General features: G+C 36.5%; 1 protein-coding gene across 7 annotated transcripts in view; it reads right to left on the reverse strand.

Annotated features, from left to right (window-relative positions):
• TIAM1 (TIAM Rac1 associated GEF 1) overlaps window positions 1-23222 on the reverse strand; it is a 216056-nt gene that overhangs the window by 181604 nt on the left and 11230 nt on the right. The window contains exon 1 of one of the 7 annotated variants that reach the window (XM_081953356.1): window positions 6293-6345. The exons of the other annotated variants lie outside the window; for them this stretch is intronic. The gene's annotated coding sequence lies outside the window, so the exon portion shown is untranslated. Of the gene's footprint in view, window positions 1-6292; window positions 6346-23222 lie in introns of those variants that run through there. 7 annotated transcript variants of the gene reach the window in all.

Here is a 23222-nt window from a genome sequence, read left to right on the forward strand (position 1 = left end):
ATTGAAACAAGACAGTATATTTTATTAGTATCAGTAGTGCTGGTATTTCAAGTTAGCCAGAGTTCCTCAGCTCCCTGCTGAAAAGGAATTATCTTCTATACAAAATAAGAAAGCAATAGAAAATTCTGAATGCATCATAATGGATCTCTTTTAACAATGTTACTGTCAGCCTCTGTTTCGCTTACTTGCTTTCGGCTGCCATGGCAATGGGGGGCATGGTATTTGGGATGGGAATAAATGGTACAGGAGTGTTAGTTGAAAAGGGAGTTTTGTTCTCACCATCTTCTGCGCATGCTGATGGCCGATGTTTGGACCTGGTCAAGGCCAACTGTCCTGCATACCAACCTGATGATGCTTTTGGAGATGCAACCCACATGACACTTAAGGGAGTTGCAGATTGGGCATTGGGGTGGGAGTTGTTGGAGGGAGGGGGTGGGCAAATGTTTGATATGTATGATTTCACGCTTTCCTGACTCAGACCTTGCTTTACTTTCGCAGCTATCTTTTCATAACCAGTAAAAGTATTTTAATTCCACGAACAATGGAGTTAGTTGTTTTCTTTCTTGGTTATTGAAGGAGGTATGCCTGACATTAAGCAAGGTATACCCCCTGCCACTCATGAAGAATATGTTAGCCCAGTTGGGAAAGGAGAAAATTTTCACGAAGTTGGACCTAAGGGAGCCCTACATAGCCAGTTGTCCCATCTGTGCGGCCGCAAAAAGACCACCGGGGAAGCCTCAAAGTCTCCTCCAAAGTGTTGTCCCTCCTGGGGCCCCATGGAAAGAGATATCGATGGACTTTATTGTCAAGTTACCAGAAAGTCTGGAGAATAGCGTTATTTTCCAAACAGGTTCATTTTCTGCCTTGCTCCAAGATCCCATCACGAAGTCGTTAGCTAAATTGTTTATTTTACATGTATATAGGTTACATGGAGTGCCTGAACGCATTATTTCGGACAGGGGGGTCCAATTCACCTGCCTCTTTTGGAAAGAATTCCTGAAATTGGCTCCGCCCAGGGGCTAAGCTCCACCCACATCCTCAGACTAATGTGGCTTGTGAACGGACTAACTCGGTTTTGGAGCAGTACCTCCGATGTTTCATCAATTATCAACAGGATAATTGGGCTGAACTTTTACCACATGCAGAGATGGCATATAATAATTCTGTACATAGCAGTACCGGCATGACCCCTTTTAAAGTTGTGTTTAGTCAGGACTTTGTCTGAATGGAGTGATCAATTTCGGCAGTTTTGGCCCATGACCCGCAAAGCATTAGATGCGGCCCACTGGGCTCACAAAAAACAGGCAGATAAGAAAAGGGCTAAGTCTAAAGAGTACCAAGTTGGGGATAGGGTGTTTTGTCCACCCAGTTTCTGCAAACCACTCAAAAATCGAAGAAGCTGGGGCCGAAGTACGTAGGTCCGTTCCCCATTGTAAAAATCATAAATACTGTATCGGTGAAGTTGGAGCTGCCGAAGAACCTTAGAAGAATTTATCCTGTATTTCATGTGAACCTGTTGAAGCCAGAGGACACTTCTTCCTTTCGTCCGTCTCAACCTTCACCTCCGGTCCCTCTTCTTATTGACGGAGAGCAACATTTTGAAGTTAAAGAAATCTTGGACTCCAGAAAACATAGAGGTCGCATTCAGTATTTGGTCTCTGGAAACATTTCCCCCCTTCCCAGGCTGAATGGGTCGACAAATCTCACGTTAGGGTTCCTAACACCAAATCCTGTTATTTTGCCTCCCACTGATCTCCAACATACCAAGATCCCGACCCCTGCTAACCTCTTGCTTAAACTGGCTTAATTATTCTCTTACAAAAATTGGTAGAATTAAACATTTTTAAAAGTCCAGATGATATGAATCATTTTGATCACCCCTAAGGAGATACCAACAGAGGTGTTAAACAGTTTTGCCTTTATGTGTTTTGGTTCTACCACTGGCATTTGTTGTGAAAAGTACGTACACTGCTAACACAGGCAACCTTCCTAGGTGGGCTCGAGACATTTGTTTCTTTTATAGAACCTCCTGTGTCTATGACTCAATTACGGGGGAGTATTTACCATGGAAACTAAAGAGAAGGTGCTTTTTACCATAGCAAACGCACTGTTTTGCAGGGGATGTCATTTTTTTTAAAAAAAGAAAATGCTTTCAGTATTGGAAATATTCCCCAACCCACACCAATGAAGGCAAGAGAAATTTCTTAAATTGGGCCATGTGGCTTAGCATCCTAATGCTTTTCAAAGAATTTTTATAACACCGGAACAGGGCCTCTGCATGTCAAGCCATGCCATACAGTATCACCCCATTACAAATCTTCCTAAAACCACTTCCTTTGACAACCGATAGCCCCTGTTAAGAGAGGAAAGGACACAGATATGCTCCCCCTCCACTCCCCGTGTGCCATTTCACAATCCTTTATCAGAAAAATCAGTTTAGGGATCAAAAGCTTAATCAGTTAATATGGACAGTCAGTGTAGCAGGACCTGGACTCTCAGTTAGGCTTGCTCTTTCTTTTTTATCTGGTTCAGAAAGATGCTCAAAATTTTCACAGAGCACTTGTAAATGGACTGTGCCATCTAACCTCAAGGTATGTATGCATAGCTGATGTGTACTTACTACCGTTTGATTTATTTAATTTTATTTTTCTTTACCATAAAGGTGTTCATGTTACCTTCCATGGTTGTTTACCTGTGCAAACAAATTAACCATTGGGAGCTGTAAAGGATTTGATGGTACACAAGAATGAGGAAGAATGAATATGCTTCTTTTCACCAAAGCACACAATCTTTGCAAATTAGACATTATGAAAATGCTTAGGAATTTTTGCATGAATCACCATTATGGTCAAACACGTCTTTTCATATAACCAACAAGATGCTTTCAGTAGACAATAAGAAGGCCTTTCAACAATAGTGGCCTGGAGAGAAAGAAGCTTATCACCCAAGAGATGTAATGTCATTCCTGGTGAGACCTGTGTGACCCAAATCACAAACTCTATTTTAAGAAGAAATCTTACCAGGAGAAGTAATGCTAATCCACAAAAGGTTTGACATTCTCAAGTAACAGGCAAAAGCAACAATATAGTTTTCTACCGACAAGGCTGCTGGGATAAGTTATATATATCTGCCAGTTGTGATCTCAAACTGGATATAATAGACCACAGTACGCTTCAGATAATCAAAATATATAGTATGTTTCCATTTTCCATTGTTTTTCTTTAAACAATATCAATTTTACCAACTAATCTCAGTTGGTGAGAAAACCAACTAACCTTGTTTGTCATCAACTGAAGATATTATCACAGGCTATGACATTGCATGTTTTTTTAAAAAGTCAATTAACATTGACTACTGCTTTCACTTATACCATTCATTTTTTTAATTTGGAAAGATCATATACTATTTCTGACTTAAAGTTCTAGATAGAACCACAGAGATTCACAATAGTTCCACTGCAGAGACTGGAGAGAGATTATAAATGGCCATTCTCCAAATCACATTCAATCTGGTGAAGAAGCAGAATTGTCATTTACAGAAATTTGATTGCTTGTGTCCTGATTCACATACCAATTAATGCCATGAAGTAGCTTTCATTTTGGTTGTTGTGTGAGCAATACTGTGATGATTTGTAAAACATGACTACAATGCACCAGATTGTATGAACCAGGACTCAGACAACTGATTCTACCTCTTACTGCAGAAACCATGACACCATAGATCCATTTGTGAAAACCATTCGTACTATCCATCACTATTGGAAAATGCATCCTTTCTGTTTTGAATAATGTGTTCTTATGAAATGAAAAGTTAATCTTTCAAAAACTTACCTTCAAATATTCCGGCTCACAAATCATTATAATCCAGTTAGCCATCAACAATAATTTTGTAGAACATTAAAAATTAACAAGCAGCATACATTTTGGGGGTTCATAGATCCTCATACCAATGTCTCATGATACTGCTGGTTACTTATTCACCCATTCACCAATATTTTTAAACTGGCATAGGTTGCTAGGCAACCAATTTTTACTTCACTTGCCTTTAAAAGCTAATTTAGTAGCAAAAGTCAACAAGCTACATAATATTATACAAAGATAATATTTTAAGATATGTTGAATAAATAGCTGCCTTACGATTTCTTTTTAAAAGTATTTGTAGCCAAGTCATATAGTGTTATCTTATAAATCCTACTACATTCAATTATAGTTACTCCCTAGGATGTCTATTTAGAACTGCCGCCACATTAACAGCCCTATCAGTACATACATTCCTATTAACATTTCTTTAAAACACTCTGGTTTACAATAAAATTCACTACCTTCACTATTAAGCAATTCCCAAGTCCTTCATATAGTATGCCCAGGGCATACAATTCAAAATTAGTGCTCCTAACAAGCAAGCACCCAAAGCTATAGGTAATAAAAATGTGAAGTCTTGTGCAAGGTCATGAAACATATAAAGGGACTTCTCTTTGTACAGTTCTAAAAACTGGGAAGTCTTCTCCGTAGTGTACTATAGAGTCAGAGGTGATATTCAGCCAGTTCTGACCAGTTTTGGCGAATTGTTAGCAGAAACTTTGAGTAGTTCGGACAACCGGCAAATATCACCTACGGCTGGCTGAGCCCCCATCTATTCCCTGCCTCCCGAGTCCCAGCTAATCGGCTGGGTCTTCTCCGGAGCTGGAAAGCAGGTTAGTGGGGTGAGGAGGGAATGGGGATTTTGCAGTATCCTTCCCTTGCCATGCCCACCAAGCCATACCCACCAAGCCACACCACACTCATAGAACTGGCAGTAAAAAATTTTGAATCCCACCACTGTATAGAGTCCATCTAATTGCTCACTGGCCTTTTCTATATCAATTCTACCACCAATACACCTACAATACAGAATTGACTTAGAATATAATTCACTGAAGTTTGGTAAATCAGATTCTGATTTTAAACTGCATTTCTTTCATGTGTTGCCAATGTTTAAAACTCCTGTTTAATGATAAACTCTGTCCAGACTAAAAACTAAATCAGTTGTTCTGTTAAAGTTGCCCTGTGTATGTGTTTTTCATATTTATAGATTGATTAATATGACTTTGGGATAGTAATATTAACTGCAAGTTACTTCCATCATTCTTTTCTGTAAAAAAATAGGATAGGATAGGATGGGATGGGATGGGGTAAGATAGGATAGGATAGAATCTTATGCATGAGCAAAGGCATAAACATGACACTCTCCAGAACTTTTCTTTAAAAAGAACACTAAGACCTTTTTTTAAAAAAAAATACTATTGGACAGCAAAGCAACAGAGTTTGAACTGACTAGTTCAAACATCAGGAACTAGTCAGTCAATCTTCATTTTAATAATATTTAAACACACCTTTCCAGTTCCATCGGAATGGTGTGTAGGGCAGGAGGAAGCAGATGGCTAGCAAGCACAAGACATAATTCAAGGGAGGTGCCAAGAACAGGAGGCAGGAAAAGGAAGCTACAGTTTAATGCTGAGAGTGAATTCATCCTTGCAGTTACATTCCTTTTTTGTAGCGTAATTGTAGTCAGACCAGCCAGTTCTGACTTGAACATAGAAACATGTGCAATATTTAGAGTTGCATTTACCCTCTTCCTAATGAAAGAATTTTAATTAAAAGTGGGATCAATTTCACAACTACTTTTTTTGTGTTAGTTGCTTATACCAACACAAGTGCTATCATATGAGTAGTGACAGCACACACAGAATTTGGCACTCACTGATCTTTAGAATGGCTAGTTCTGACAGGTTGCAGAAGATACTGAAATGCAATAAACTCCTGATACACTTTTCATCAATGACCTCCATTTCCCAATGACCATCCAGGATAAGCAAGGTGCTGTGATGGCAGCTGGCTGTAAAAATGCAATAATCACAGGATTTTATTAACCACACTTCCACAATGACATTTCTTTTTAAGATCACCCAAACTTTGAAAGGATAATAGCAATGCTGAACTTCAAAATGAAAAAAAAAATCATTTTAATGTATATGGCTTAAAATAAAAGTAACCAAATGTAATGTGTTATTTGAAATTAGATCCAAAAAGAGCCAAACTCTCCCAACCCATGCTATTAAAGGATTACTATAGGATTCTCAAAATAGTTCTGAGACTAGCTTGAAACAAGCATATGTGTAGCCATTGTATAAAGACTTCCATGAAGAGTTCATGTTCAAGTAACTGAGGGGAAAAATCCTCAAAGGTTATGATGTATTGAGAAGTTCACCTACACAGAGCCCATTAAATAGACTGGAAGCTGTGCAATAGCATACCTTATTCTTTTGATACTGTCATTTCTTTTCAAACGTGGCATATTTTTTGGTCTTCATTCATTCTCTTAAAACAAAAGATACCGCCACAAATCCTAATAGTGCAAAGAAAAAAGAATCCCATTTATAAAAGGTAGGAAAATCATGTGTAAAACGTATTTTACAGAGGAGGTTGGAAATGAAAATTAACTTCAAGTCACTAATCCAAGACATTAGGCTTGGATGACATGGTTATCAATACACTCACCTTAACTAAAATAACAAATTCTAAATTACGTGCTCTCCTAGTGACACAATTAAAACTTCAATTGTTGCCATGAGTGAAAACGCCAACAAAGCAGCAGCAGGAGCAACTTCCCACGAAGCACTGCAGTGACTAATCATAATCACGTTCAATTATTATATTCCATTGAACAGTGAGGGACAGCATGATGGAACCGGTCTGCAGAGCCTTCCCACACACATTGCACAAGCACATTGACATAAACAGCATTCCCACTAGCAAACGATTAGGAGAGCAATGTAGAACTAGGTGTAGGATTTCAGGAAAGCAAGCATTTTACTTCTCAGCTAAAGCAGGACAGAGGACATTCAGAGAGCAATAAAGAGGAAGAGAAAGTCCTACACTGAACATGTGGTTTTACACCAAAGCCTTCTACAATCCAGCTGTGGATTCAGAAATTCAAAAATGTTAGATTGCAGCTGCTGTTGGCCATACTGTACTGGCTCACAATTCTAGAAACTGTAGCCAAACTTTCTGAAGGAAGTGAAATTGGAAAGCTCTGGAATGGGTTCTGTTAGGAACAGCTTCCAGGCCAGGAAGAAGGAAGAGAGACAGCCAGACAGGACTGAAAATGTTCATAACAGCAGCAAAATCACCCATAGAGTGTGCGTGTTATGGAAAAAATGGAATACAGTGAGGAATAGGGGTATTGTTGGAGCAGATACCTAAACTCCACAAGACAGAGACAAATGTTTCTGGTCTACAGAAAAGAGGTCACTCCTCAATTCTCTGTTCAACTGCAATATTAAAAATGCAGGAAACATGAGAAACAGCAGTTTCTTACTTTCTCTATAACATAAATAATGTGATGGCTTAACTGCAATTTATTGTGTAAGCCACCCTAACTGGATTTATACAAGTTTAAGCAAAACTGTTACTTACATATCTCAATGGATTGTCTTACTTGATAGGGTATGTCAAAACTATATCAACCGTGTTTTGGTGTAGTAGATGTGAAAATCATGCTACTATCTTTTCTCTAATTTCTGGGTAAACCAATGTAAAGCTGGTGACAGGTAATGATTGAAAAGCTAAAATAATCACTGATTTGCTTAAATTATATGCAATTAAACTTAGTATTTGAGATAAGGAGCACTCATAAATAGAGCAGCTTTATGAATACCCTATCTGTCATATGAAACAAAAACTAGTTATCATTTTCAGATTTTCAAGAGCTGGCAGACATATGTAGCTATTTCCATATTGTGTATATTTGAGCCATGTAGAAAGTGATGGTACTTTCAACTGACCCTTGTTTAATAAAAGACAAGCCACCCCATACTTCATCTAGCAAATTACCTTTGCAGTAGAGGCACAGTCTGGCACGTGATGTGGATGGAAGCAATGTACAGAGCATGCTTTACATGTTTTAATGTGCATTTAACTTACTTTCTGCAGGTGTTTTATGTCTGACACAAGGATATTGGATGTGGAACTGATTCTGAAAAGTGTTCAAAAGACTACACTACAGCTAAATATTTGATTGGAATAAGGCAAAAAGAATATATCTTACTTCTTTTTAAGCAATTTTTCAAACTGTACTTATAGAGTATTTCAGAAGGCAATATACTTATTCTAAGGATTCCTTGTGCTTTGACCTGGCTTTTGAAAGTACTGACTAATAGAATTATAAACTTGGAAAGTGCCATTTATGCCAGAGAGTCCAGCTCACCATCCCCCACTCATTGCACAAATCCAAACTGAATGTCAAGTCTTGTGATGGAATGTGCACCTGGAGGAGCAGTGGAGGAAGAGTTTTGGCAACACAGAGCTTTCTCAGAGAGAGTCCCAGATTAAGACACTGCGCAGTCCCAAACTAGATGCGAGAGGGGGAAGAGGTTTAGAATAGCCACACCCTAGAACTCTCATGATATATCAGATTAAAAGGTTATAGCTTTAGTTTGGCAAGATTCTGTCAATTAGGTGTAAGCAAATATAAGGATTGACCTCAACTAGATTTCACTCTGTCATCTTGGGTTTAAGCCTAACAAGTCCATTTTTTCTTGAATATATACAGTAAAGAGAAACCTACCACGTTCTCCGTAATTGATTTCAATGTAAACCGTTAGGAAGTTGCTTTTTTTCCTTTCTAAAATCCAAATAGAATCTGTCTTCCTCTAATTTAAGTCTATTATTCTGCATTCTATATTTTGTAACGATAGATAATAGAGGTTGACCTTCTTCAATGTGATATACTTTCAGGTATTTAAATATTGCTATAATTTCTTCCCTTCGTTATCTTTTCTCAAGGCTAAATATCAATTGACAGACTTTTCTAGACTCTTGATCATCCTCGCTGCTCTTCTCTATTTTAATTTCTCTGAAACCTTTTTAAATGCAATGCCCAGGACTGGACACAAAAATAGAATCTTACCAAAGTAAAATGAAGTGCAGCAACTAGATGCTATGATTTGGAAGGTACACTTCTGTTGATGCAGTCTAAAACTGCATATTTTCTCTTTGCAGGGACATCTGTTTCCTCATATTCAGTTTGTAATTACAAGCTATCTTTCACAAGTACTGTTACCAAATTTACAGAATTCAGTTCAAAGCTTTAATAATCATCCTATGTTTGGGCCAAACACGTTTTTACCAGCCTTTTCAGGAAGAACTCATCTCATGCCACCAGTTTATCTAGAATCTAGATAATTCTGTTCTCGCTCCAGAAATTGTATTTCTTCCATTAACACAAACTGTATAACTTGTAATTTATTTCAGTATTCTTTCAGCAGCCAGAGAAATAGATTTTTTAAAAACTGCTGAGGCCCTAGGACAGCGATGGCAAACCTTTTTTGGCTCGTGTGCCATAAGTGGGGGGAGCGCAGGGGGGTCATGTGCAGGCGTGCTGCACCCATAATGCAATGCGTGACCCCACAGTGCACATGTGCGCACTATAGGCGCGACACCGCCCCATTTTTACATGCTTTTTTCGCCCTCCCCGGGCTCCAGAGGCTTTATAGGAGCCTGGGGAGGGCAAAAACAGCCTCCCCCACCCCCCCTGGACACCCTCCGGAGGCTTCAGGGACCCTCAGGAGACTTTCCTGACGCCTTCGGAGCGCTCAAAACGACCCTCTGAGCAAACTGGAAGTCACTTCCGGTTTGCTCGGAGGGTCATTTTAAGTGTTCCGAAGGCTTCAGGAGGCTTCCTTGAAGCCTCCGGAGCAGTCAAAACGACCCTCCGAGCAAACTGGAAGTCCATTCCCGAACTTCCAGTTTGCCTGTAGGGCCGGGTTTTTTGCGCTCCGGAGGCTTCACAGAAGCTCATGAAGCCTCCGAAGGGCCTCCGGTGGGGGGGGGAGGCTCTTTTCACCCTCCCCAGGCTCCTATAAAGCCTCTAGAGCCTGGGGAGCGTGAAAATGGCTTTTAAAAAGGGTGAACTCAGCTGGCCAGTGCCTCGCATGCCCTGACAAATGGCTCTGCGTGCCACCACTGCCCTAGGATATCATGCTTCCTTCCTAGATCGTCAAAGATCGATATTTGCCATTTCATTTGTCCATATATGTATTAGCAGCAAGTAATTATTTTCAGGAGGCTTGATAATTCTCCAAACCTTTGCCTTTTTCCTTAAGCACTGATATGAGCTTATCTGTACTGCTAATATCTGCAAACACATTTTATTTTCTTGAACATACCACAAGCCCTGCAGGTTATGGATTCTTCACCATTTATCCTCATTTTTGTTCCTTAGAGAAGTGCAATTAGAAACACATGTATTTATGTCCTCCTTAGGCTCTTAGGTTAGAAAATTCTTGATTTAAAGGAAAAATGGTTAGGGACTCCTACATCTCCCCAAGTCAACCAACATATTCTTGCTAGCTCCTCCTGCTACCTTTTATAGTCTCTGCCTGCTTGGCAGAAAGTAGTCATTCAAACATGCTGGGCAATCAGCAGCTCTCAAGATACATTTCTTGTGCAGCAGCTATGACCTTGTAGATGACCTTGTCACCCCTCACAGCTCAGATCACAATTCCTTAGAATACACATCATCTAAAAATCATCCCACATCATCCCACAATCAGGATATACTCCACTCAGCAGATCATCTTTTAGCCTCTAATCCTTAAGATTATTCTTCCCAATGCAAACCCACCAATATTTTAATACCATACTTTGAACCCCTCTTATTTTATACCACTTCCGCTAAAGGCAGAGTCCAAATCTTTTATCAGCACAAATGCAACACAAATATAAAAAGGCAACATTAAAAATAAAAATATGGTTTTCTGCCTGGATGGTCCTCTGTAATGAGCCGAAGGACAGAAAGGGGGAGTAGTGAGCTCCCTCCCATATTTGGGCATACCAGGGGTTGTAACACAAACACATACCTATTTCCCTGGCCTAGCTGATAAGGAAGAGAGCCTGTGGCTTAGTGGCAATTACATCGGCCTAATATGCAATACAGCCCTGGTTCGATTCCCAGTAAGGGTATGGCTAGCTGATGAGAGCTAAATAGCTTGAAATAGATCTATACTAGTCTCCCTTTATTTATTTATCAGCACAAATACAACACACACACACACACACACACAACCCTGGTATGCCCAAATATGGGAGGAAGCTCACTACTCCCTCTTTCTGTCCTTGTGCTCATTGGGCATACCAGGGGTTGTAACACAAATACATACCTATTTCCCTGGCTTAGCTGATAAGGAGGAGAGCCTGTGGCTTAGTGGCTTAGTGGCTAAGACTCCTGCCTAATATGTAATACAGCCCAGGTTCAAATCCCAGTAAGGGTATGGCTAGCTGATGAGAGCTAAATAGCTTGAAATAGATCTATATTAGTCTCCCTTTATTTATTTATCAGCACAAATACAACATATACATATGTTGTATTTGTGCTCATAAATAAATAAAGGGCATACCAGGGGTTGTAACACAAATACATACATACATACATACATACATACATACATACGTATGTATGTATTTGTGTTACAACCCCTGGTATGCCCAAATATGGGAGGGAGCTCACTACTCCCCCTTTCTGTCCTTCGGCTCATTACAGAAGACCATCCAGGCAGAAAACCATATTTTTATTTTTAGTTGCCTTTTTATATTTGTGTTGTATTTGTGCTGATAAATAAATAAAGGGAGACTAGTATAGATCTATTTCAAGCTATTTAGCTCTCATCAGCTAGCCATACCCTTACTGGGATTTGAACCAGGGAAATAGTTATGTATTTGTGTTACAACCCTGTATGGTCTTCTGTAATGAGCCGAAGGACAGTAAGGGGGAGTAGTGAGCTCCCTCCCATATTTGGGCATACCAGGGGTTGTAACACAAATACATACCTATTTCCCTGGTTCAGCTGATAAGGAGGAGAGCCTGTGGCTTAGTGGCTAAGACTCCTGCCTAATATGTAATACAGCCCAGGTTCAAATCCCAGTAAGGGTATGGCTAGCTGATGAGAGCTAAATAGCTTGAAATAAATCTATACTAGTCTCCCTTTATTTATTTATCAGCACAAATACAACACAAATATAAAAAGGCAACATTAAAAATATAAATATGGTTTTCTGCCTGCATTGTCTTCTGTAATATAATGTTTTTTATAATGTTTTTATTCTGTCTGTACACCGCCCCGAGTCCCCTAGGGGAGAGGGAGCGGTTAACAAATCCAAAATAAAGTAAAGTAAAGTAAATAAATGTAATGAGCCGAAGGACAGAAAGGGGGAGTAGTGAGCTCCCTCCCATATTTGGGCATACCAGGGGTTGTAACACAAATACATACCTATTTCCCTGGCTCAGCTGATAAGGAGGAGAGCCTGTGGCTTAGTGGCTAAGATTCCTGCCTAATATGTAATACAGCCCAGGTTCAAATCCCAGTAAGGGTATGGCTAGCTGATGAGAGCTAAATAGCTTGAAATAGATCTATACTAGTCTCCCTTTATTTATTTATCAGCACAAATACAACATAAATAAATAATATATATTATTATTTATTATATATTATATATATTTATTATATATTATATATATAGCCAAGGGTTTCAGTTTATGAAACTATTTAATGCTTGTCTGGTTCTACTGGAGGTTTGTATTAATTACTGCATACATTTTCTTGCTAGCTAAAATGCAAGGTAAGAGTTTTTCTATACACACCATCGTATACACATAGCAATTTTACTTACGTCTAATGAATACAGTATTAAAATAAATTTTAGGCATCCTAATTTGACAAAGGAAATTGGCAAAACAGGAGAAAAATATGTGTTTGCAAATTTCATGTGAAAGTATTGAAGTAATGAAAAAGGTAAAACTGTTTTATGAATTGCATTCCACTAAAACTAATTTAATAAAGCTCTACATACAGTACCACGTTGCCATGATAAATAATTTACAGTGCTTAAGAATAGGTGCCACTTTCCTAGAGAATCACTGGTTTATATTTCCGGTGCCCAGTGTCATCTCTCTCAGCACAACCAGCTCCAATCACTTAATCTTAGCTCAGCAGCTTCCATACGGCCAATAAACCTTTTTTTTTTCATTTTAAATTCTCCCTAGAGTATTCAATCTCAAATTTAGTATGCAGCATAACTATCAGCACATTTGAAAATCAGCACTTTTCTGGTTTTTAGCAATGATAACTCTTTCTGTTTTCAGAGTTTCTATGGAGTCTAACCAAATTGAATGTGCCATCTGTTACCTTAGACTTTTTAAAGAATTTCTTAAAACTGCACTCAAATCAATTTTCTGTAAAATGTTTAAATTGCTTTTCCAATCCTAAACTGGTAATGCACTTATTTTCTTAAAAATATATCCTGTCTTTTGATTGAACAACTTTCATTGTATATCTGTATATATGTTTATGTATGTATGTAGGTATGTAGAAATTCACACAGATCTGATTTATAAATCAGCCATGGTTTTCTTAATTTTAGTTTGTTGAAGCAATCCATGGCTTAACAAGACTAAATCCCTTCTAGAGTCTCTATCTGTGTTCATGGGAATTTGGTCCTAAAGATTTTGAAGATACCAGATTTGGGAAATCAATGCTAGCAGTATGATATCCAGGATTTCATCCTATTACATGAAGTAAATAGAACAATATTTTGTTGTTTGAGAAATAAAGGGAGAGAATAAAAAATGAGGTTCATTCATTGCTTACATTCTCCCCCACACACACCCATGACCTTCAGTTTTCTTCTGCTTTTAAGTTCAATGGGGGAACAGGAAATATTCCTGGGGCGACAACTACAGAACGAGACTTTCAGGCTCCTACACTGACAAGGTTATCACACTGAATAGAAAAAAGGAGCAGGAAAGAATAGATCATCTGAATACACATCAGATTTCAGAGCCACAGGTCAATCATGGGTGTAGTGTAACTATGAAGAAGGCATTCTTCCTAAATTATGACAATCTAAGTGCAATTAATCTTACCCTTTATTTGTAGTGTACAAAGCATTAAAATGGAGCCGTTTATTTTGACAGACAACCAGCACTTTAGCCAAGCATCTCTTCCTTTGAGAGCAAAAGATAATGCAGAAGCTTAACACTCCACAGCCAGCAAGGGCAACTAAGTATTTGTGGAGTCCGTATTGGGGTCAAAAGGTAAGTAAAGAAGACTATTTAAAAGCTACTTCATGGCCCAGCTCAATTATGGAAATCTTCATTTTCTGGAAACTGAAGTGAAGAGAGCTAGATGGCCCCATCTGACAGGACAAAGGCATTTCAAGAGGCCACTGCTCCAAATGCTCACACTTTGAGTACTTAGAGAGAATTATTTCCTGCTTAAGCAGAATTAGAACTAATTTCACAGATGGATTCAGAATTTAAAATTAAAACAAACTACGAAAAGACTGTTTGCTTCAAAAAAAAAAGATTTTTTTTTTCAAATCATCACCATCAATCAGTTTTTGAGGATTGACACATAAACCAAGAATTGGCAATGTGCCTCCATTCTATTGCATTAACAGAATTCTAAACTTAAATAAAAATTACTTCCATTTTTAAAAATGTAATAAATAAAACAGCCAGAAAATTGCAACATTTCATCAAATTTTGGTTTCCCACTGAAAAGATATTGAAAAATATTGGATGAGACCATGAGAATTTTGTACAATAAGGTGATACCATGTTTCCCTGAAAATAAGACAGGGTCTTATTTTCTTTTGACCTCCCTCCCCAAAACATAAGTGTTTGGCCTTGTCACTGCGTTAATTGTTTGCTAGCTGTGCTGAGATATTACTGCGCAGGTCATAGGCCTTATCAGCAAGTGATGTACTGCGCCTGCTCACACATTCCAGAGGCTCTTCTGTTCTTCTGTTTGTCTGCCAAGAAGGTGGGCGACAATTGCTCTTGCCAAAATGTAACAATTAGATAGATTTGTTTTATTTTATTTTCATATTAAAGTTTTGTTTTTAATTAGAACATGTTATCGGGTCTTATTTTCGCTTTTTCTGAAGATATGCTTTTTAGGAAAGCCGACAGTCTACACCTCATTAACTCAGGGTGAAATTTCCCCTGACAGGCCTTATTTTGGGGGAGGTCTTATTATTTTAAGCCCCTTAACCTTAGCCTGTGGCCCGCGGATCAGCTGATCCAGAGATGGCTGGAAGTTCTGTCTGTTTCTGGCACACTCTTGCCAGCCCTAGCATCACTGGGCCTGCCGCTCTTTTTGCGGCCTCCACTAAGAGAAGGGGCATGCTAGCTAGGGTTTGTGGGAACGGCCTCCGTGAGACTGTTCCACATGGATGGCAGCTGCATGTGGGGCGCATGGGGCATGTGCTCCTCCTTCCCCCCCCCAGGAAATGGGAGGGACTAGCTGCACATGTGGTTAAACATTTTAGAGAAGGGCTTATTTTAGCATATGCACTCAAAAGTCCGATTGGGCTTATTATCCGAGGAGGTCTTATTTTTGGGGAAACAGGGTAGGCTAATATTTTGGTCTTTTAAAATGTGTATTGTATGTAGGCATGCATGCATGGAGGCTTGGCATCCATGCCATTGACCAACCACAATACTTTTAAAGTCTTAGCCAACTCTTTGCTGGCTAAGCATGATACCTTAAAAACACGGCATACATCACTATAGTATAAAAACCTTCTCCAACTTGGTGCTCTTCAAAAATGTTGCCTATAACCCTCACCTAGTTTAGCCAAAATCACAAAAGGTGAAATAAAACCTCATTGCTTCTTACAGACAGCTATAAAAGAAAACAGACCTCTTTTTACATATATTCTTTTTACATATTTCCTACCATTCAGGACTAAAGCCATCAGTGTCTTTCTAAATATGTTTCCTTTGTTAATAGCTTCAACGTAACTTAAGAAGGTTAATATTAAAAACATTTTATAAGAAGAATAAACTCTTCATTTTTTAATTTAACATATAGTTTAACATATTTCTTTATGGAATTTAAACCAATTGATAAACTATTATGTGATACCTTTGTAACAAATTCTTTTTTTTTATTCATTGGTAAAGAAAAAAGGCTTAAAATGTGCATGTGATTCTAAATGTACTATACACCAGTGTTGGTGAATCTATGGGATCTAGTCGGTAAGCACATTTCTATAGAAAGGAGACAATTAAGCTAAATTGCAGAACATACTTAAGGATGTGCATGAAAAATGTGAGATAATAAACTAGGTGCATTGAGTTTATCAGAAGATAATGCATCTATTGTTGTTTTAAGAAAGTTGTAGCGTTTTTTAAATCAGTTCACCAGCAAATTGCAGCAATGCAACCTTCAGAGCTACCAAGAGCTGCTGAAAAAGGCTATTCTGAGTATGTCTTGGAAAGATATATTAATGTGAAGATTTAAAAAAAAAAACCTGAAAAAATATCTGTGATCTAGTTGTTTTCTAAACTGCAATTGTACTAGATTTGGGTTTTTGATATGCTCAGTGAAAAAATATATAGAGTTGTTGCAATTTTTGTTTACCAAAATAGAATCCAAAGAACATTGGGTAGGTGCCTAAAGGCATGACAGAAAAACTCTAGGACACATTATGCTGCAAATGTAATTTAAGAATTAAAATAGATTTTAAAAATCATTTATGACCCAGGAAATCATGGATACAAATTGAGATTTTAGCCACTAGATGCATTCAATGCACTAAGCTGCAGCATGGCTTACAAAATTACTGAATTAAGTACAATAAGCTAGAATTATCTCAATTTGCACAACATACCACACCACCATAGATCATAGCTTAAAAGCCATAATAAGCAAGTTCATAAAGCATTTTAAGCCAAAATCAAACAAAGCACATTTCTAACCCAGTTTGAATGTAGAAGGGGACTTATAAGATATATTGGGTTCAGAAAAATTATCCTTGGGCTCCAGCTAGTGGTCTTGCACATGTCTTTTCTGAACCTTTAGTTCCTATATATAAACTAATAATTGCAAACAGGAATTGCGAACACAAATAGAAAATCTAAGGACGGCATCATTTAAAGACACATGCGCACACACATACATTTTGTAGACACAATCATTAAGCAATCATTACAAGACTACTCAGTTTCAAGGCATAGTTTACAGAGTCACAAAAGTAATTCAAATTGTTAATATAACTTACAAACGAGGGGAATCAATTCAAATTTCAAACTGAGACAAAAATTAATATCCCAATGAAAGACATTTCTTCCTCTTTGACAAATGATCCTGGCCACTGCTCATTAGACAAATGAGCATAGCTGTATTCAAACTAGAAGTCACTACAGTGAGAGGTGATAATAGCCTCCAGAGATCATTCTCTCTCACTATAAAAGAACATTCTTCACAGATTTTTGTTTTTAATCAGAAGCCTGAAAGTGCCATTTATTGTACGTTGAGGAATAAAAAGAACTCAAAAGGACTTTTGGAGAAATAATTTGAAGCTTAATTTACATTTAATGGAACCTCTTTTCTTGTATTTAATTATCATTTAAAAAGAAACCTTCATTAAAACCTACCAAATGCATGCATTCGTTGCTATCTGACTGGATATTACTAAGCATAAAGGATTACATATAATTAATGGGAAAAAACCAAAACAATCCATATGTCTTCCTTTATTTTAAGATTCATATATACTAACTTGCTATCAGCAAATCTGATAAACTTATTTACGCAAATAGTCATTCACCCTAGTCTCTAGCTGATGCATACATTTTAACAATTATCTTGGCTAATTCTCCCTTAATTTAAGCCAGCCTTTGCGGGTAACAGCTCAATAAATCATGTTCACATCTTTTTCATATTATAGTCCTTAGTCCATATAGTCCATATTATAAATCCATATGGCTTTTTTAGAAGTAGGATTAGATAACTAAACAGAGTCTTCTATTGAAAGATGTCATGATTAGAACAACAACAACAAATATGTAAACCTCAAAAACTATACATATAACAGTGTAGAAGCCTTCTTTTATATTTAATATCAAATACATTTTTACACATACTGTACAAAGATATTTTCCTTTGGTGAACCCATTCTTCAAGTGCTTAATTTTTTGCCCTATAAGACTCACTTTTTTACTCCAAAAAAGAGGGTGAAAATCTGGGTGCGTCTTATACGCCGAATGTAGCCACCTGGGTCATCTAAAAATGGGGCAGGCAAACACCAGTGAGGAAGAAAGCGATGACAATGACTGCGTGGATCTGTCCTTCCTCATTTCTGATAGCAGCGAAGAAGAGGAATTCTTGGGGTTCGAATAAAAACATTACAGCCTTATTTTTGTTACTTTCACTGTTTATTGACTTTACTGACTGTTAATGAGAGTAAAGATAGTTCTTAATATGTTACATGGTTGACATAAAATTGTTCTTAAACTGCTGTTAACTTTATACAGTTGATATAAATATTTTACTACAGTATTTGGTTCAGAATCTTTTTTTTCTAGATTTTCCTCCTTTAAAATTGGGTGCGTCTTATATTCCGGAGCGTCTTATAGGGCAAAAAATACGGTAGATAGGCATACATCTGATACTACATAGAGTATAAAATAAGACTGATGGTAAGATCATATCTTCTTTTTACACTGAAGTAACCTGCCTTACTATCTCAGACTACAGGCCATTGACTCCAGCCTTCTATCCTCACAGCAAATAAGTAAAACATAAGATAGACACCTATAAGAGGCCTTGAATCAATAGCACTTTTTGATTCATATATCATATCAATTAAACATTAGTGGCTTCCAAGTGTTTTCTAGGCTATATACAGAAATATGAAGTGAATGGTCCACTGAGTTGGCTGCAAAAATAAACAAAATCATCTTGTACTTCTTTTTCTCTTGTTATTTGTCCTCCCAAGCTTTTTCTTCTCTCCAAGTAGTTCCCTTTCCCTACATTCAGGATAGTATGTTTATAATGATTATTTCTTTGAACATTTTCCGAAGTTTGGGACTGAATTGCACAGCTAGAGTTATGTTGATGACTAACATAATCTTAGAAGTTAACTGGATTGCATCCATTGACATCAGTTTTGCAAAACTCCTGGTGCACTCCTGCATGGAGCGTGTCTCTGCCTGATTTTTCAGGATCCTTTCAGACCTTTCTGGCACAAATTCAGGAAGTGCTCCTAATACTTTTTATAACATTTTTAGAGGGAGTTTTGGGTGGAGGGGAAGAAGGCTGAAGAGTTGGCTTCCACATGCTTTTTTTCTGGTGATTGAAAGTTATTTCTTCCAAGAATATATTAAAATCAAGTTATTTAAACAAACAAGCAACAACCTTTTAATTGAGATTACATTTCAATTTATTTCAGTTTAATCTTTTTTTTCTCTCAACTTACAAGAAACTGTTAATCATGGCATTGAGACTTTAAAAAATAAGTTTGAGGGGGGGAAACCTGGATATATTCAATCATTTCATGAGTGTGCACATTTATTCATTCAACCCAGAGTACAAATACAATATTGCACTGTCTCTTTTAAAAAATCTCCATCTATTCACATTTTATATTGTTTATCATGTATTGTAAGAAAGGCACTAGTCACGAATACTTACCTAAATCCTTTATTTTATATTGGTGATATAAATAACAAATGTCTCTATAAAGTCTCACTCTTTCCTAACAATGCACATTCAAAATTATACTAAAACAACTGAAATATCAATTCTGGAAAGATAATTTATTTCTAGAAAAATGCTCTAAATTATTAACATGATCATGGATTTATTTCTAAACAGTTCTAAACTTTAAAAATATAATTAAACAATACTTGATTGTGATTGATTGATTGATTGGTTGGTTGGTTATGTCCCATCAAGTAGTGTTGACTCTTAGCAACCTCAGTAATAGACCTTCTCCATAATAATCTTTATCCAACCTGGTCATTCAGGTCTTCCATAGATTTTTCCATATCTTGCTGGTGGTGCTCCTCTTCTTTTTTTATACCTTTTCAAACAACATAGGCTTCTCAGTTGTATAATGTGTACAAGAATTTAAGCCTGTTCAGATTACAAATTACTTGCATCCATATTAGCAGAGAGACTTAAAAAGTACTTAAATAGTTTTATGGTTTTCTACCAAAGAGACAAATTAAAGACAATATGAGAATGATTTTGAATACTTTGGAATATTATGAGGCCCATCCCGAAAAACAAATGGCTTTGATGTTTCTTGATGCACAGAAGGCTTTTGATAACGTGAATTGGTAATTTATGTTTTTACAATTAGAACAGATGAATTTTGGTAAGAAATTTATTCAAACTATACAAATGGTATATCATAAACAAACAGCAAAGATAATGGTAAATGGAGAATTGACAGATTCTATTGAAATAAAGAGAGGTACGAGACAAGGTTGCCCACTATCACCGTTAACATTAGAAGTCTTAAACAGAAAAATCAGAAAAGAAGAAATAAAAGGAATGAAAATTTAAAAAGAAGAATATAAGCTACAAGCGTTTGCAGATGACTTGGTTTTTATTCTTGAAGATCCACTAGAGACAGCACCCAAATTGTTAGAAAGAATAGAGGAGTATGGAAAAGTAGCAGGTTTGAAAATAAAGAAAGACAAACAAAGATTTTGACAAAGAACATATCATTAAGACAAAAGGAAGAATTGGCGGAAGTTCTGCAGATCCAAGTCACAAACAAGGTCAAATACTTGGGGATATATTTATCAGCTAGGTGTAGTACTCTTAAGGAGGACAATTAGACTAAAGCAACAAAATGCGACTGATTTGATGAAATGGGAAAATTTACAACTATCAATGATAGGAAGAATTTCTACAATTAAAATGAACATTCTACCTAGAATCCAATATCTGTTCTAGACAATTCCAATCAGATTGGGCAAAGACTTTTTTGAAGATTTAAATAAAATAGTTTTGAAGTTTATTTGGCAGGGGGGAAAAGCAAGAATAAAACTTAAATTGCTACAAGATGCTAGAACAAGAGGAGGATTGGCCTTACCTGACTGGGAGTTATATTATCAAGCAATAAACCTGATGTGGATTAAAGAGTGGAGAACACTAAAAACTCTAGATTATTAAATGTAGAGGGTCATGATTTACTGTTGGGATGGCATGCTTTTTTATGGTATAAGGGAACTAAAGCGCATGGTTATTTTAGAAGATATTATATAAGGGAGGCTTTGCTATTAAATTGAGAAAAAGTTAAAAGATTACATTACTTAAAAACGCCAGTCTGGGTATCAACTATTGAAGCTTTTTCATATCCAATAATATATAAAAAGGAACAAACAGTCAGATATGTTGAAATATTGAATGCAGAGGGTGAACTCAAATCTATCCAAGAGTTGAAACAAGAAGGAATAGAAATGAATTGGTATTCATATGTGCAGATACACTCTAGATATAACGAAGATAGAAAATCAAAAGGTCTTTATAACAAAATGACGGAATTGGACAAAGTTTTAACAGGTACTGATGAAAAAGTAATTAAAAAATTATATGGATATTTATTAGAGGTTAAACTACAAGAGGAACAAGTTAAAGAAACTATGATAGTGTGGGGGGGAAATTTTGGATATGGGATTGATTCAGAGAGATGGCAGAAATTGTGGTCACAAAACTATAAAATGACGATGTCAATGGCATGTAGAGAAAATTTGTATAAGATGTTTTACAGGTAGCATTTACCCCCAACGAGAATTTCAAGAATGTCTAAGGATAAATCTGAAAAGTGTTGGAAATGTCATCAGATACCGGGTTCTTACTACCACATGTGGTGGATTTGCATTGAAGCTAAAAGATACTGGACTAAGATTCACATGTGGTTGGAGAAAACGATACACAAACACATATACCTTAAACCAGAGATTTTTTTATTGGGAATTATACCAGAAACTTACAATAAAGACTTGAAATATTTGATTATAAACGTTCTAACAGCAGCTAGAATTGTATTTGCAAAAAACTGGAAAAATGAAACAATACCAAAACAAGAGGAAGTTATTCGAAAGATAATGGAGTGTGCTGAAATGAGCAAATTGACATTTGAAATCAGAGAACAAGAAGATGAGCAATTTTATAAGATATGGGGCTTGTTTTATCAGTGGTTGGACAAAAAAACCTGGAAATGAAAAATGTTTTATGTATGTTTTAATTGAAGGAGATAAGTAATAATACAATTATGTTGTTAAATAGATTAACAATGATATAATGAAAGATTGACTTACATATGAATTGAATAATTTAGAATATTTTGTTTTAAAATGAAGGATAAGGATAATAATGAATCTGTGTACATTTAATAGACGATCGGTAATATTATGCATAACCCTAGGTAGTGATGTATAATACAAAGATATTTTGTTGTTGATAAATAGTTTAATAAGGAAGTAATGAAAGATTGGTATATTTATGAAGCGAGCATTTAGAATACTTTATTTAAAAATGAAGGAACAATATTTTTGTTGGAATGTATGATATACAAGGACAACAATGAACATAAACATACTTGGTGGGTGATCAATGGGACTATGCATAATTGAAAATAGTGACGTATAAACATAAATAGTTGGGAAAAAAATTTACATTGTAAAAACAATTAGAATGAGATAAGTGATTACATAAAGGTATATTGTTATTAAATAGATAATTAAGAATGCAAGGGAATTAGGCTTGCTGAAAGGAAAGAAATATTAATTGCAATTGAACATATGATGTAAAATGAAAGTAAGGTACCTATTCATATTAGATGAAAAATTTGTAACTGTATATGTAACTGAAAATATGGATGCACAAAGCTTGTAACCAAACGACATGCTGTACGTAATGGATGAGAATTTTTTAATGTTTTTTTTAATGTTTTAAAAAAATAAAATAAAATAAAATAAAAAAAGAATTTAAGCCTGGGCATTCGTGTCTCAAGGAAGAACTTTGAACAATTTGTTCTACATTCCATTTGTTTCTTTGTTTATAGTCACTTTATCCATAGTATTCTCAAGAGTCTTCTCTAACACCAAAGTGCCAATACTTTTCTATCTTTGCTTCTATAGGCCATCACAAGGAAAACGATTCTTTGTGAATATAGACATGTCATGACATTTGAATATTTTTTTTCCAAGACCTTCACTGACATCTTTTCAAATACCATATTTTTCAGAGTATAAAACACACTCCCTCCCCCCCCCCAAAAAAGCTAGGTGCGTCTTATAGTCTGGAGAGTCTTATAGTCCAAAAATACAGTACTAGTTTGTGGGGTATTACTTGACAGCTGATTCCTTTACTGTTAACAGTT

This window comes from Natrix helvetica (genome assembly GCF_964273705.1).
Source record: "Natrix helvetica genome assembly, chromosome: 4".
NCBI classification, from domain to species: Eukaryota; Metazoa; Chordata; class Lepidosauria; order Squamata; family Natricidae; genus Natrix; species Natrix helvetica.